Here is an 18,056-nt window from a genome sequence, read left to right as displayed (position 1 = left end):
TTCCCCTTATTTCTCCTTAATCTCAGAGATTTATTCCTATTCTTATCTAGGATTTGTAGTTTTTGTCACCATTTGCTTTGAGGGGATATGGCCACCAGTATGCAAATTTGATGTGAATAAATTCCTCTCCACTGCCAGTTGGCCCTCCTTGTTCCCAAATTTACCCAGGAATGCAGAAAACAATCAACCACATTTCAAGGATTTCTCTCAACAACTCATTGAGAGCTGACTGTCTGCTGGGCACTATCCCAGGCACTGAAGCTTTGGATCTTTCCAATTCCCTTCCTGTAGAGAGATCTACAAGTCCAGCGACTGCTAAAACAGAATGCTGTGTGATGACACCACTGAAGAGGACAGGCTTGCTTTTGTAGTCTTTAGTCAACTAATAGCTACATAGAATTCTTGTTTATTGTCCATAATGTAACGCTGTTTAAATCATTGTTTTTCCCTCTTTCACAAGCATGTATCTGCTTATGAACCAACTCTGCTCCTGAATGAGGGTGGGTATAAAGGAAGTAGCCCTTTCAGTAAGTGGGAAGGTCATTCAAGACGTGTTAGGATGTGAGTATGTCAACCAAGAAACAAGTCGCACCCAATGGACTAGCTTTATTTAGCAGACTTTTTCAGATTCGTTTTATTAAGTGATTGAATTCTTTACTCAGACTGTTCTGCACCCACCAAGTGGTAAAAGCCTCTTCATTGTGATCCCTTCTCTTTTTATGCCTGTTCACTCTTCAGTTCCAGATCTTTATTAAGGACATTTCTGAAAAATGTCACCTCTGCAAAAGGGCCCTGGATTCACCCATGTGAGAACTCTTTTCTGCATAATTAGCCTACTTTTTTTAAGTTGGATCATAGCAGTCATTGTCCCAGTATGTTTTAACTCTGTGATGTGACCAGTTCGAATATTGAATTTGAGGCAGTAGGCCTTCCTAAAGAAAGATGTATACTGTGCTTTATGCATCATCACTGAAAGAATTTTGCTTTGAAGCCCAGTGTGAACACTTAATTTTTATTTGCTATTATAAAAGAGTCTCTTTGAGCTGACAAATATGAAAATATGACTGTGATTTGGGCAGGCATCCAGAAACTTTAGAGAGAATGATGCTTTTATCTTTTGAAAGTCTTCTGACTACTGTATTATTCTATTAATAGCTGGAGAATGGGTAATAACATCCTCGAAGGCCTTCTTCTGTTGAAACTGGTCTTCCTGCAAACTACAGGGAAAAGATGTATGTGTCTAGTGGTAAGAGTTGAGTGTACATTTATTTAAATCTCCTGTCTTCAGGCAGCTGTTAAGTTTATTTAAGAGCTCTGTGTGGACAGGTTTCTATTTTTTCTCAATTTATATGCAGTCCTCCCTGGAATTTAGTTAAACAATATGGAATTGTACTTTTAAGTTGATTTACAGTTTTACATGCTTAAGATTTCTCCTGAAATGACAGTAAAGAAGCCTTGAACTAAATGGCAATTTCCCCAGATTTGAGGACTCTGCATTTGTCGTCACAGGGTCTGCAGTTGCACCCACCTCCAAGTCAGGTGGGATTACAATAGCAGCTCATCGTACTTTATTCTCTTTTACCAAATTAAGACTTGATGAAGGGGTAAAGCAAGACTCAAGAGGAGAATTTTCATAGGTCAACTAAATGCATGTACTGATTAGGAAACTCTCCTATGAACATCTATCAAAAAGTCTTTAATTAAATAGCTTTCATAGTTTCAGTGTTTATTTAGAACCCCCAGTGAAATCTTAATGATATCCTTTTTATGAAATTGTCAGAGTGAAAGAAAAAGAAATCATTTCACCAATCCAGACTGATTTTGAGTTAAAGCTTAAGGGATTCTGCCCACACAGCACTCATTTATATAACCTTGGGAATATTCAAGATTTAGATTTAGCTTTTGGGCATTGCCATTTAAGCCAGATTCTGGAAATATCTTGCAGATGTTATTGTGAAAATATGTATTATCAGCTGTCATCTTCTAAAACTGAACTAAGCAACTTAGAGAAAAGCATACATTCTTTTTAGGAGATATCCTTAAACTCGATGGACATTGGGGTAAGCATTCTAATACTGTGAATGTTTTTGCTAAATCTTTACTGATAAAATAACTTTGACCTGATGGACAAGACCTGGGGGGGAATCTATTCAAACTAGACCATCCCTATGTCCTGTGTAGTTTTTTTTTCTTCTAGATCGATTGATCTTGTTTTGCAGGGATGCATTCTCCCCATCCCTCTGTGCCCTGACTTTGGAAGCTTCTTGGAGAGTGTGAAGCCAAGGTTATTTATTTAGGGGACAGGCGATAAGGTTTGTGTTTGTCCCAGGAAGTAGTGTCAAAAAGTACAAAGAGATGCTTGATCCTATTTTAATAAAAATTTTCATTTGTTTCTTTGTTATAAACTATAATATTGGCTCTATTATAGCTATGGCTGTAAGTTTTCATTCTTACATAATAAATCATCTTGAATAAGCCTTACAGTGCACAGTAAACTTGGGGACATTTGGGAGATGAGAGAGATTCTGAGAAAGGACTGTATTTGCTAGAAACAGATCAGAAACTGACCATCAGGTTGTAATTGTCCTTTGCCCCAGCTCTTCTTCTGAAATTTTCCATGCAAATTTCTTGAGCCCTTCTCTTTGAAGATCTCACATTTAACCTCTGTTTGCAAACCTTGGTTCCCTGTGGCCCCCTTTGTCATTGCAGTCACTTGCTCTGATCTCAAGGGCTTCATTAACCTCACATTGACACTGTATTCAGCATTACCTGTAACCAATATAGCAGTGAATGATAAAGACCACAAACATTGGCTGTATCCCACTTTCTGTTTCCAAATTTGGCTTTCACCCAGTACTTTAGATCAAGGCATGGAGTCTTCCAGAATGTTTATAATTTTGTAGCACCACTTCATTGGCATAAATTCATTCCTCAACCCAGATGGTGATCTGCTTACAAAGGTTTTTTTTTTTTTTTCTTCCTTGCATATTTGTCATTTAGAAAGCCCTGGTTTGGGAATAGTAGGTCCATTTTGTAACTAGTCTTTGTGCCAGAGGTAAAGGCCATTGGCAAAGCTTTTCTAGGAAAGGGGAGATGTTGGCAAGGCCAGGAGCTGGTGGGCGTTCCTAGGTTCCGTTTGGTTTATACTCTTGGGGGAATTTGTACCCAAAGCATTTTAAGTTTAGTTTTGTACTGCCTCCTCTCACTCTCCCCAAAAGCATATGTTTTCTGCATTTTTTTTTTAATTGCAGTGCTAGGGATTGAACCCAAGGCCTTGTGCACGCAAGGCAAACACTCCAGCAACTGAGCCATATCCTCAGCCCCTTTATGCATTTTTTTATCCTAGTTCTCTTTAATAAGCAGAAATTTCCTTACTTAATAAGGTTCACAATTGTTTAAGAACGTGCATGGCGATGATGTTTTTGTGATGCAGCATTATGTAGATACTGAGGCTGCCCCTGAGTTGGATGTAAACACCCAAATTAACTTTTGAGATTCAGCAAAGTTGGGACCAATTTCCAGAAGTTATGCATTATGTAAAATAATGATAAATTTGAGCACCAGCCTAAGGGTAGTAAATAATTGAGACCTGACCTATCAAAAAAATATTCTTTTAATTAAATAACTACAGTGCTAGGTATGCAAGGAATACAGAAGATTCTCCAGCAAGTTTATTTGGAAGATAGTTTACTGAAAAAAGCAAACACACACACACACACACACACACACACAATGTCTACTAGAGTTGAGACAGAGAGAGGCTTGTGGGCTATATTAAAAAGAAATGAAATGTCTGGCCTTTAATCATTCTCATTTTGTTTGGTTTTATGCTGTTGAGGAAATTGTGATGTACTACGTAGGAAAATGTGTGTATCTTGTTATATTGTTCTTAGTTAAATGGTGAAAAGTAACGCTGCCAAAGATGAAGGGAATGGGATTGGTGCTCCTAAAGCTATCTCTGTGGCTTACCTCAGGAGGAAGGTCTGATCTGGAAATGCCTGCCAAAGCCAAATATAAAGACAAAAATTAGCTTCCCTCCATGGAATTATTTAATCTTCATTAAATCTTAAACTGTTTCTTCATTAGAATGAAATGACAGAAAGTTTGTGTTAAAAAGTAACAAATGGGTTGTATGCTAACTATTTGCATCTTAAATGGTGGGAGTGTCATTCATGATCACATGAATTTTCATGATCACATGAAATTTGTCTGAATGGTGCCCTGTTGAGCTAGAAGCAGCAACTCTAGTTGGAGGAAAGATTAAATCTGGGAGATTTTTGAATTTTTCATTATAAAAGTAAGTAGCATACATTAATAGCATAGAGCTATCATTAATCTTTATTCCTCTTGTAAGCCAAATAAGACTGGGACTACACATTGATGTTTGTAAGGATTAAATTCTGAGATTGTTTCTAATCATGACTTATGAAGAGTATAAATCTTCTACCTTTCCACCTTTCCCTTCATGTGCTTGTTAAGTACCACTTTCATTTTCGTGAATCCTTTTCATATAGAAATAAATAAAAACATGGGAAGTGAGCCTAATGCTCAAAATTCCTCAAGGAATCTGTGACATAGTCATTCTGCTAAACTTAATGCTTTCATGTCAAAAAAGATTGCAGTGAAAAACTGGTAGATTTATGGCTTAACTTTCTAGGCTAATTTGTGACTTTTCTACAGAGAATCACTTGTATCAAAAGTTTCCAGAGACATTATACTGGATAATTTAGAGGAAACTGTCCTTCTTCCCCAGTTGCCTTGTCCACAGGTGTGTCTTCCATTGTTGCCATATGCATTAGTTGAGCTCCATAAAGTATTCCCTGCTTCTGGGCGTGGTGGTGCAGGCCTATAATCCCAGGCTTGGGAGGCTGAGGCAGGAGGATCGAAAGTTCAAAGCCAGCCTCAGCAAAACTGAGGCACTTAGGAACTCAGTGAGACCCTGTCTCTAAATAAAATACAAAATAGGGCAGGGAATATGACTCGGGGGTGGAGTGCCCCTGAGTTTAATTCCTGGTACACAAAATAATAAAAATAAAGTATTCGCTGGGACTGTTGAGCAACCCAGACTCTATTCTTTATTGACTTAGCTTTGAGATGATTTTTAATTCCAAAAGTGATACCTTTCACTTCCTTTCTAATTAAGGTATCTCTTGCATGTAGGACAAGTGATGTCTGTTTTTAATGTGAGCAATGCTGGTTCTCCATCTTGGTTTATATTCTGTTCTCCAGGTAGTTAATGTTTTGGGGCTTAATTGAAACTCTCTCTAAATTATTTGGCTCCATTCGTGTTTAATATAAGAAGAACACATTATAAATGGATCAGCCCATCCTAAGGACAGGGTATAAAGAAAGAGAACACTTGAGGTTGGCAGCAAGTTTGCCCAAGCTAAACTGTCATCGTCTGTGATTTTTTATTTGTTTGTTTAATCCCTGATTTTCACCACAGAAGACTAGCAGAAGTTCTGCTATTCCATTTGCATTCTGTCACACTTTGTCCTTGCAGGGACTATTTTGATTGAGACTCTAGGTCAGCACATGCTTCAGCTCTTCCTGATGTGATTCACCCATTCATGGGGATCCCCTGGACCTTCCCCACGGTTACCCATGGCCAAGTTCCTTGGCAATGCCATGCAAGAAATATTTTTGACCTTGTTTAAATAATGCTTTTAGGGACTAAGTTTAAGAAATGCCTTTTAGGGACTAGTTTAATAAGGTGAATTCATCTAACCATGTTAGAAAAACTAAGTTGTTACCTATTTCCAATTCAGTAAGTAGATTGATACAAATAACAGTTCTTACTTGCTAGCATACGTGTATAGTGGACAAACAGTAATATTGCAATTTTCAATATGCTTATTTTTTTCATAGTACTCTTTGAGTGGTGAAAAGGGCAGTCCCAGATATCCTGACTTCTCTTTGACCGATAATAGAAAAACACATTGAAGTATATGCTTGTTTCGAATGACTACAGCCACCAATACTTTATAAAACTTAACTTCTTGGGGAAGGCACTTAACTTTAAAATACTCCCATTGAAGGAAAAATAATATTTACCCTTAGTTCCTCCTTCTGTCCTTCTTCTCTTCTGTCTAACTAATCTACATGCTTTTATGTATTCATTTTTTGAACATACTCCCTATCCGGAATGCTTATCTAAACAAAGAGTGAGACGGCTCTTCTGAATGAGACTAAGAAAATTGCTGCCCTTTAACTTCATTAAAAACTTTAAAGATTATCGTTTTGGGGGGAGGGGTTCTCTGTATAGAAGAATGAAATTTCAGAAACAAAATTATAGTGCTTTACTAAAGTATGAATACGTGGGCCCTCTACAAGCTGGCAAATCCATTAGCCTTACAGTGGATATCCCAGCATTCGTGGGTGTTTGGATGACACCCATTTTTACAGTAGGAAGTAATTTCATTCAGAATGTAGAGTGGGCACTGGTTAAAGCAGTGAGTCTTTCGTGGTACAAATGCAAGGGAGTGAGAGGCTAAGACAGTATTAGAGCTTTGTATGAACTCAGCTGAGCATTATATGATTTTCTTCTTGAATCAATCACCAGGCATCCACTTCGTAGAATAATAAGGTCCTTGTGATTTTTTTTCCAACTTAGTTAATAAGTATATGTACATACTTGTAAATGAAGGCAGAGAGGAGAATGTATAAGTGGATATCAGATAATTTGTATATTTAAGGTAACCAGCTCCATCTGTTTATAAAAGCCCTCAAAGTTGAGTCTCAATTTATGTCTCACACTTACAAAGGGTATTTGGCAAAGCCTCTTCCTCTCTTTAACCTGAAGCAATCTGCTGGATTTAATCCTCTATTTATCCACACTTCTTAGTGAAGTTTAGAAAACTGAAAGTAAAAAGAAGACTCAGAAGCTCTTGGAGACCCTTTTGAAAGATCACGGTCAGAAGAGTGGCACTGATGTTCCACCAAAATGCTATATTAACTTTGCAAGTAAAAAAAAATAATAACTTGGGTTCTGATCCTAAAATATTGCCCTCAATTTAAAATCTAAACTACTTACAAAACCCTAAATCAGCCCTATCTCCTGAAATGTCTCTGGAATTCAGAGTCCTCTGTTTGAATCTTGATCAAAGGCCCCTCTCAAATCCTGCCTCCTTCATGAAGATTCGGGTAATGTTAGCCACCATCAGTCTGTGTCTGGCTGCAAGTGGGGAGTGGAGGTCAGTGATTCTGCTGATGTTTATGCAGGGTCTCCTGTATGCCAGGCCCTGAGCTAAGTGCTTGACTTGCAGCCTTTCTGTGGTCCATAGAAGAGCCTTTACATGCTGTCCCAGCTGCAGCTCAGGTTGCTCAAGAGAAGCCCCATTGTCATGTAAAGGACAAAACCAGAAGAGGAACCTGGACAGTTGGGGTCTGAAGACCACTATCTTGAAGACTGCTGTGAATTGCCACCACCATCATTGAGAGCATACATTTATTTATTTATTTTTTTGGTTGTTCTTGGTGAGTCTCAGTCTTCATTTCACTACACTTGGTGCCCACATCCTCTGTAGAAACATAATTTTTCTTCCAAGCACCCATTCACAACCAAGACCCTAATCTCCTTGTTCATGCCATTCTCAGGGAGCAGAACATAGCTCTAGACACATAGTGTATGTGTGATCAATGCTTTCAGGGATGCACTGAATCAAGATAGAAAATACCAAAGATTAGAGAAGGAAATTTGATGAGGACTCAGGAAAAGTTCAGGCAAAAGGCTTAAAGATGTGATGACAGAGAAGGTGAATTGGGGCAAAGCAAAGACAAGTGCTTCAACAGGAAGTAACAGAGTCAAATGGATAACCACATATGATAAGGAGTTTTTAGCTAAAAGAGTAAAACAAAAGGCATGTGTGTATGTGTGTGTCTGTCTGCCTGCCTTGTCTACTGGTATGATTTGGCAAGGCCAAGAAATGGGTAGGATGGAGCTGGGCAGGAATAGGATAGGCAGGCAGTGTAGGGAAAAAGTCCAGGCTCCTTACTTTGAAAGCATAGAGCTAATGAGGTTATCAAGAGAAGGACACAGAAAGGAATCCGAGTTCAGTCTCTGCCAGGTCAAGTTCCTATTAGCACCCTCACTGCAACTCAGGAGATCAGTGATTAAATGAAGGGCAGCGATGGTTGCACAATAGCTTGCATGTACTTAGTGCTACTTATTAACTGAAAAATAGTTAAAATACTAAATTTTATGTTAGGTTCATTTTATCACAGTAAATTAAGTTGAAAAAGAGATATTAATGTTGGAAAGACAACCAAAATAAATTTTATTTTTATCATAGCCAACTGAAAATGTGATAAAATAGTTCATCATGTGATGTCATTACCTTCAGGCATGGTGTATTCTGGATCTGCTGGATTTTGGAGGGGATTTTCCTGGCCTGGAACAACTTCCTTTGGAAATCTCTCCCATAGGTCTGCATGCAATAGTACTTCCTAGTGAACTGAAGTGGAGGGAGAAAAGAGCATTAGTAAGGAGAGAAAGAATGTTTCTCATGGAGCTAGGTGTGCTCCATTTCTATAGAACATGTTCTGTCAGGTTCCACATTGGATTCAGCTGAGTTGTGATTTTAATAGATACTGGACCATTTGAGGAAGAAGGGGAAGCTAGTTGTTTCTTTGTATCCCGTCTCTTCGTTTCCCTTCTACAGATTGCATTACCCAGGCTCCATGTCACCCACCTGGTGATGCCAAAGGCCAAAGACTGCCTGGTTGCCGTCCTGAGCTGGGGAGGGGAACGGGGGTACTTACAGGGAGCAGCCTCTGAGTGGGAGTGAAGAGAGATGCAGTGTGGAGTTATTAGCAGAAAGACAGTCAGCAGTGTTAGGGGTCTAGCTCTTGCGCTGCACCTTGGTAACTGACCCTGGGTTTAGTGATTTTATCCATCTGGGTCCAGGTCTCTTGAGCTGTAAAGTGAGAGGGTTGAAATAGATGATTTGTAAGTCCCCTTCTGGCTCTAAGATTCTGACTCTAAGAATATCTTTTCCATATCAGCTCTTTGGAATGAATCTTATTTTCAATTCATCTAAACAGTTTTAAAATGCTGTTTAGAATCATTAAAGTAACACTAAGAAAGGCTTGAAGAGTAATCAACCAAATTGTGAATATCTCCCATAATGTCGTTTGTGTGACAATCTGGTAAAATTTTTTAAGCTAATAAAAGTAAGAGACAAATACCAAATGAATGCTTTTTAAGAAAGCTAAGGAGACGGGATGGCAGCTTTCCAAATGCTGCTAAAGCTCTCAGTCTGCTCCTCCCAGCTGTTCCTCCTCAAGGTGCTCCTGGGCCTTAGGAAATCCGACGCAATGTCAGACAAATACCTTTCTCCTGACACTTTTATTACCTCCTTTTCCTGAAAGTCATAATCTAACACCAGGAAGAGAACTCATAGTCATGTCTCATTTATCTCTAGTCCTCGGCTTTCTAATTGAAAATTTTCATTCAGTCATTTTCAGATACAAGATCTTAAGTTTTAGGTGCAAATGTTTAGGGATCTTTTAATTTTACCTGGTCTGAAAGATAATCTGTCTTTTAAAAATATATATACTATTTCAAAAAGAAACTTTGTAGAGGTTTTTTAGATAGTACAAAATTTTTTCTTGACCAGCTTTAGACATATACCAGAAATGAAAGAATGTCTCAGTCTAGTTACTATTAATGAGTTCTTCAAGTAAATCATCCTTACTTGAGAAAGCTTTGTCATTTGACAGCTTCCAGGATGTATAACTCATCTTCAGCACTCAGAGATCATTTTACCAAGTAGCCTTCCACAAGGGTGGAGGCAGGGAACAGCCGGCCCCTCAGAAGCAGCTGTATCATATTTTATGCAGATGTAAAGTTTTATGGTCTTTACAACCAGATCACAAACACAAACTTGTGTTTCAAGCTGGGGAGACAGTGAGGGTCTTCCCCCACCCCACCCCCAGGTGTGGGAGGTGGCGGTTTATTTGTTTTGAGCTACTTGAGTTTGTATCAGACTCTTGACTAGTGGTGGTCGGAAAGACCAGAAGCTGAATGAACAAGAGGGGACTCTCTCCAAAACATATCTGGCCCCAAGTTGCCTATCTCCTCATGAGACTTTATTAGGGCCTAGTCATAACTATACCCATCTCCAAAAGCCTGCCTTTTTCCTCACTCTTCAAAATAACAGCAGGTTTAAGTTAGGCCATTTGTATTTGCTTTATAATTTCCCAGAACATTCTCTGTATACACTGGGCATTCAATAAAGGTCAGTCGGCCAGTCTGCAACATTTATTGAGTGCTGCTGTACTTGAAATGCTTGTAAAGGAAAAGGAAAAGTTCTCATGGGAGTAGACAGTTGGCAGTTTGTTTTTTCCTGTGTTTCTGGTTCAGGGTCTACACAGCACAACTGTCAGCTGAGACAGCAGAGTGGCTGTCCTTTTCCTATGTAGTTGGCATTCACAAGTCTGATTTTCCTTCTGGTGTTCAAGGTCCAGACAATATTTTTGTCAGTATGTATCACCCTGTATGTAGCACTTGTTAAAATATTGAAGTACTGGCCCATCTCTTCGAGGGCCCCCTGTTTAGATGACTTCCTTGGTCCTTCTCCCAGAACCTTGTGAGCTGCCCCACAATCCCACAACCAAAGGGGTAATTCTCGTCATAGTAGGGAACCTTTAGATCCAAGCTTTAGCTCTCCCTCTGACTGGTTAGTGTCCATTCCATACCCCTTTTTTAATATCTTGTTTTCAGTATTATTCTCAGAAATCAAGGGACCTCCAAGAATGACTCTCGCAAGTTACAAACAAAAGGAAGGAAGGAAGGGAGAGAGGGAGGGAAGAAGGAAGGAATAAAGGAAAAAAAGGACTTCCAAGGATTCAGTGAACGAGTACAGGGACTGGGGTTGTGGATCAGTGGTACAGCGCTTGCCTAGCACGTGTGAGGCACTGGGTTCGATCCTTAGCACCACATAAAAATAAAGAAGGAAAATAAAGGTATTGTCTCCATCTACAACTAAAACTATTTTATTTTTAAAAAAATGAGCTAGTGCAGAGCAAGAATCTTTCATGGTGATGTATGAGATTCTTCTTGCTCCTAGCCCTGGGGCAGGGGCCAGGTCTGAACCATGTTTGCCACCCTTGCTGCTGAACACAGGCGAGAGGACAGTGAATGTTAATTGAACTACACAGAGCTGGGTGTAGATTTTAGACTTAAAGAAAGAAAGAACTGAAATTTGGAAAAGGCCATGCCAGAAACTCAAACCAGTGGCTTATCAGAAGACTTGGCTTTCCTCATTACAAGGCAGCTGGCTGGTGAGGACCAGTGTCCAAATGGTGCTTCTCTACAAATTAGGTAAAACAGCAAGTGCTCTGGTGAGCAGACAGTGGTGGATTTACACTGCTTTAAAGGAGTATATTAATGTTCAGGCCATAGCACTGATGCGTCCATAAAACTGAATTCTTGGACTGAATTAGATATTTTTTAAGGAAGAAATCTGAGTAGCACAGTGTTGACAAGCAGTGTGGTACCACACACTGGTTTTCAGACTGCTTGTTCCTGGAAACCCCACCCTTGCTTCAATCAGAGAAGTCCTGCTTTTAATGTTTTACTTGCATTCATCTGTCACTCCCTCAGTGAAATCACGGAAATTAGCCTGTCTGTGTTAATTTTTTCTATTGTCTATTATCATGAATGGGAAAACAAAATATTTCTCTTACTGAAATGTAAGCTCAGAGTTAAAACTAGAAGTGTCCACTGTGTGGGTTGGTGCTTGCATAGTTAGGCTTACAGGGCTGTAGACTGCCCTGGGTTACAGTTAGATGGACCTAGGGCTGGATGTCACTTTTATTACCTGTTTGCTTTTGCCCTTGGACAATGACTTACCTCTCTGAGCATCCATTCCCATGTGAATGAAAAGGCAGGTGATAATGTATTAACTGACAATTGTAGGAGAATTATGTTTCTGTGTTATCCTGAGTAACAGGAGTTGTACAGCCTGCGATCTCAATGGCTTACCGTAGGGATCACGTTGATGGCCAGTGGGAGTCAGCAAGAGCACTCTGCTCCTGGTAATTACTCAAGGATCCTGACACCTTCCTTCTTGTTCTGCTCTTCTCTAGGTCTTTGGGGTCTGCTTTATTCAACTACTCAGAGAAAGAGACAACAATGACTGTGTACACACAAAGGGGACATCACATAGGCTTAATTTGGGCGAGGCCTAGAAATGCTGCACATCATGTATGCCCCCTTTCCAGGACTTAAGCCACCTAGCCACACTAAGTCAGGGCAGACTCTGTGAAGTGTAGGGTAACCTTTTTCCATGGAAAAAGAAGACACAGAAGTCTCTGTGCACTACCAGTTCCTGCCAAAATTATCAAAGGCTCATACCAAAAGTGCTGGTCACAAAGAAAGTTGTCAAATATTCAAATATTATTATTATTATTATTCATTTTTACAAATTCCAGACGTACCCAGGGAACAACCACCATGATGCTCATCATTTTGGCAGATGCTAGGAACTGTGTGAATTAGCCTGAATCTTTAGAAACATTTGCTTTACATTGGAGAGCCATTTTTGCACAAAACTATAAGAATATGAAAGTACTGGAAGGAAGGGAGGTAGGAAAGATTGTCTGGGGCTTTGGCATGATATTTATCTTGGGGAAAAAAACAAGTTGAAAAACCAAATAAAAGACAAAAGAGTCTTTAGAACTAGAAGACCCGGATTTAATCCCAGTTTCCTTTTAAGAACTTACACATTTAATTCCTAACAGTAGCACCAATATTTGAACACCGATAGTCACTATACTAAAGACGCTATCTATATGTGCAACCTATTTGCACCAAAACCCTTAAAGGACAGCTATTATTTCCCTATTTTAAAAATTAGGAAACTAAAGTCATTAACAGACACATTCAAGACTATGTGGTTAGAAGATGGCAGGACAGTTATCTTCTAGATCAGGGAGCACAGGAACAAAAGTGCTAATTCAAACACCAGTTTTACCAGTTGCTGTGAGAAATCAGTGGAATGCTCCAAACAAGTGGTATTCCAGAGCCCAACATGGCAGTAGGTGCCCAGTAAACATTAGGTCCCTTTGCTTCTCCTCCTGCCCTCCCTGATGTCATCCCATAGGAATACACCGTGCCTGTGCCTGCCACACGCCTTTGATCTTGAAATCATAGCTGTTTATTCAAAGTGCACATACATGCATACTGATGGAATCCTTCCTGCTTTTCCTCTCCCACCCTGCTTTATTTTCCCGAGCCACTACTTTCTTTCTCCTCCTACATTGTCAGTAGTAGCAAGCACTAAGATTATCTTTTTTCTCCTGAAAAAGAAGGTAAACATGTTCAGACTGCTCTGCGCCCACAGGAGTGTGAGATCTCTTGGCAGGGGCACAGATGTGTTTACAGCGGTAGATTCTACTGTGAATACCTAAGGTTTGCAAGCCATTCCACATTCATTTCAGTGGCTTTCCTAATTCCTACCAAGTTCAGCAGATTGGATGGGGGTGGGTGCTTCTGCTATTCACTCCTCAGTCTATTGGATGACACCTTTGGCACACACCTCTTAGACTTAGAGGGTAGTAGTTGAAGTTGTTAAAGAAAACTGTACGGCTGCTGATCTTTGCAATATGGTTCCTGTTTTCACAAAGACTGGCAATGATGTGTAACAAAAGCCTTGATAGGGAAGTGTGATGAGGGGCGAATCCTGTCCTGTACGGCTGCCCAGGGAATGTGCATCCACACCTGGTGCTTCTGAGATAAACCTTGGATGTTTTCCTTCCTGACTGAGGATAAAACCAACAGAGGAAATAAAATCTCAGTAGAAATTCAGAAGTTATGAAGTCAATTGTACATATACTCATACTAATATAACTGTGATTGGATCACACATTTGTGTTGATAACTTTTAAAGTTTAATGGACCTTCAGAAGGATTTTTTTTTATTTTGTTTTACTGTCAACCTCACCAAATTGCACCTCCTACCTTTGAATGCATAGATTCTATTAAGTTCCTCAAATAAAAAAAATAGAGAGAGAGAGTTCAAATTCTCATCTGCTTTGTATCCTTAATGTTTTTCCAGATACTCAGATCCTTTGATTTCCTTTGCTAGACATCAGTGGGCTGTGTTGCTGTGTCTTTACAGTCAGATTTTAAGAGCCTCATATTTATTAGTATGCAGTCCTGTTTGTGTTTTTAAAAGCCTTACTATCATCTTTGATAATTGTTGAAATTCTACTGGTCCAGGAACCTCCTTCTTCCCATGTTCCCCCAAATCTGAATCACTCTCATTATCACATTTATGTAAATATTTTTATATATCACCCACTTGCCAGATACCTTTAAAATGCCTGGTTTTTCTAACTCTTTTTTTCTATATTTCCCTTCTCTCAGCAACTTCTCTGCATTATTCCTTAATTCATTAGTAGTTACACACTTGGGTGTCTAGTTTTCTTGGCTGTGATACAGATTGAAGCCTCAGCTATCTCGTGGCCATATGTTCTTATTGCATATGCCATGTGATTTCTAAGAATGAGAATTCAGAGCCTCTTGGAGTCTCAGTTCAAGATTGATAGCTCAGAATAGGGAGTATGTGTAAGCACAGTGCTGTCTCATGTCTGTTTACCACAAGCATTTTGAGGAATTTAGCTTTAGTTTTGATGGCCAGTTCACTCCTGGCAGACTCGTAAAATAAGGAGCAAAGGGGCTTCCTTCCCTCCTCTAGTAAAGGAGTTTGATAAACGAGGGATTAGAGAATGTTGAATCCTTCTACATGCAAGGCAAAGAATATCAGAGGAGCTTAATCATAGCTGCTCTTCTCAATCCAGAGACTTGAAGAGCACTGAGTTCTGGATTAATAGGATTTAAGGAAATACATTGGTAGCATTTTTTAAAAGCGCTCTGTTCCTTGGTGTGTAGTCCCTAGAATGGGAATGGGCAATGGGTGATTTTTTTAAATTTGTATGTTCAGTAAAGGCAGAAACTTTAGCTTTTGTGTTTGGTTAGTGCCCACAGAGTGTGCACAAATTCCTAATAAACACTAATGTTAATGTCCTTGAAACATTTTGAGTCTGGACTTCATTTCTCAAGAATGAAGCCCTTTTCTAAAAAGTGTCTGCGTCTTATCTCTAACCAGGGTCCCATATAGGGCCGGCCAGTGGAGTAATTCTCCAGCAAATCTTCTATGTTCAAATTCCTGGGAGAATTTTTTGATGATTCAATTTGTTGGTATGTTCCACTAATCTTCATATCTGAAGTGATATCAGAGACACGCTTAATGAGTTACAGCTCTCAAATAAGTTGCTACAATTGGACCTAAAAGGCTTTTCTCAGGCAAGTTCAGATATCCACTTTCCCTTATCTCCTTACTTTCAGGGACTTCTAGAGAACAAATGGCTGGTCCTTTTCCAAAGGGACAGATTCTCCTATCTGATGCTTTTGTTCCCCAGAAAGAAAAGAAAAGAAATCTGTTGTCTTCCCCTAGGATATCCAATCCAGTGCAATACTGAAGCTTTGTGTCTTTCTTTATAGCTGGGATTCTGCATATAAATACAAATAGGGGGATCACTGAAAATCAGAGGTTTGGGTTAGAGGTAAGCCTTGTCTTTGATATGCAGAACAAAGTGAAATGGTAAAACATGGAATGTTTTCTAAGTGACCTATCAGGTCTTAATTTGCTCCATGTCTGTGGCTTGTGCCTCCTTGTGATGTTAAGGGCCTTAGGAAGAAATTATATTGGGTTTTTGTCAATCATCTAGCCTCTTCCTTGTGCCATACAAGATTCTCTGTGCCTTAATTTCTTTACAAGAATATGCTAGATTAGCCATGTATTTGATGGGAAGGCTTTATACTGATGATTTAAAAGATGTTTCACCTGTCATAGTTAAAAATTTCCTTTAAAATTTTAATATTCTGTGTTCTGGAACCTAATTTTCCATTTCGGTTTCTTTTTTGCGTTTTTGACTCTTCACATGGATACAGCCAGGTTGAGTTTAATATATTCTCCTAATTAAATCTGTTCTGGATGTTTTATGAGCAAGTTTCAGGATTTCTACTTTCAAATAGAAGCCAAATTGGGATGCAACCAGCCAATTATTTAAAGTCACCTGGCAAGTCAAAAGTCAGCTTGAGAGTATCTTTCTTACTTTGTGCACAGTAATTCAAAATATATATTGCCCTGGTTGAGATTGTTCTTCATGGATCATTAAAAATTTATTCTTTTCACTTTTCCCTTTTTTTTTTTTTTTCAGGGAACACAGAGCCTCACATGTGCTAGGCAAGTGCTCTACCACTGAACTATGTTCCCAGTCCCACTTTTTCAATGTTTTATAATTAAAATGAATGAATAGTGTGCAGCCAGAAGAGAATCCCTTATTTGTTGGGTCTTAAAGTAGGAGCTTTGAGAAGCAGATATTCTCTGCAAAATAATGTAAATATTGTTTAAACTGTTTAATACTATACTTGAGAGCTAGATATATAGTTGTTTGTAATTTTTATATAATCTCTGGATGGGTAAATCTCACACCCTCAGGGGCTCCCATTGCCCTTTTTGCCTGTTACGCAGGCAGCACATTTCCTTGTAATGACTCCTCTTTTGTCCAGTGCCCTATAGGTTCTTGAGGGCTGTATCCAGACTTATTTGTCTTTCTGCCCTGCAGCACAGTGCCTGGCATGTAATAAAGTAAACCAAATAAATAGGAACTGCAGATAATCCCACCCTTCCTGTTTTAAGAAGTATTTGTGGGCATCCTTCTTCCGGTAGTTTGGTTTGTTCAGCTCTGTGCTCCAGCATCTCTGCTCAGAAGCAAGGACAAGGGAGGGAAGAAGGGACTGACATCCCTCTGGCTTTTCTTAGTAGTAGTTCATTCAGTTCCATGTAGTGTGCGTTCACTGAGTACCTGCCCCCCCTCTCCTGCTTCTGATGTAGGGTTTGCCAGGATCTGGAAGAGCCTGTCTTGTGCAAAATTCTCTGAGCCCTAAGAGCTGTCTTCATCCCAGAAAATTCACAGTCTAGCAGCTGGAGATGGAGGATGCATGAACAAATGTGTATTCGTGTAAAGCTTGAGTGAGTGAGCGGTCAGTTCTTAAAGAAAGAGAAATTAAGGAAAATAAAGAAGAGGTGAAAAGGAAGGGGAAATAAGTTCCTAAGGTGTGAAAATTAATACATGATATATTTGTGGAGAGAGCAAGCACTTTGAGGCATAAATTCAAGTAGGATTGGGGCTTACGTTGTTTAGTTAAGAGGCATTTTTTTCTTAAAGGTTTCCCATCTGATTTAAACTGCGAATCTTGGCAACAGGGATTATGCCTTCCCTTCTTCGCATCTCCTACAGGATTTCCTTAGAGAAGGAGATCAAGAATGTTGGTTGATTTAAAGTTAAGGAAGTAAAGTGGAAGTATAATGTGTGTGTGTGTGTGTGTGTGTGTGTGTGTGTGTGTATGTCCTGATTTCTCTCTGATTCCTTGTCCTGTCTACCCACTAATGTATATGAATAATGAAAACACTCAAAGAGGGGAAGAGAAGAGGAAAAAAGTTCACATTCAGTGTAAACCCTCAGGGTCTGTGACTTCATGGGGGGGAGGGGGCGTGCAATATATATATATATATATATATATATATATATATATATATATATATCCACTTCCAAATGGCATGAATACTTGCTGTTGCAAATATTACAGGGTAAGCAAGATTGGAGTGATCCAACCAAGAGATCACGAAATCAGAGAAGGAAAATTTCTCCTCTAGATATTGTGATTAGAGATTGGGAAGTGGCATTTGAGCTGGGTCATAAGCTGAAATAGGATTTTAAGAGCTATGGTAGTAGGAAAGGGGAAGTGCCAGGTACTATTCTAAGGATTTTATATATCCTAATTTATTTGAGCTCCACAATGAACCCTGTAATGTAGGTATTATTATAATTATTCTTACCTCCATTTTCAAATTAAGAAACTAGGGGTTAGAACAGTTAAGAAACCCACTCATAGTCAAATGGCTAGTAAGTGGTAAAGTAAGAATTTGAACATGGTTATTTTGGGTTCCAGTCCCATAATACAGTGATATTGAACTACCCTCCAC

At 39.2% G+C, this 18,056-nt stretch overlaps 1 protein-coding gene across 1 annotated transcript in view; it reads left to right on the top strand.

Annotated features, from left to right (window-relative positions):
• The window catches only part of Arl15 (ADP ribosylation factor like GTPase 15), a 389,889-nt gene that overhangs the window by 346,826 nt on the left and 25,007 nt on the right, over positions 1 to 18,056 (top strand). The gene's annotated exons all lie outside the window — the stretch shown is intronic.

Source organism: Marmota monax, unplaced genomic scaffold (genome assembly GCF_021218885.2).
Source record: "Marmota monax isolate L192 unplaced genomic scaffold, Marmota_monax_Labrador192_F-V1.1 WCK01_AAM20220418_F8-fsc00037, whole genome shotgun sequence".
Taxonomy (NCBI): Eukaryota; Metazoa; Chordata; class Mammalia; order Rodentia; family Sciuridae; genus Marmota; species Marmota monax.
This window is presented reverse-complemented; position numbering and strand designations above follow the sequence as displayed.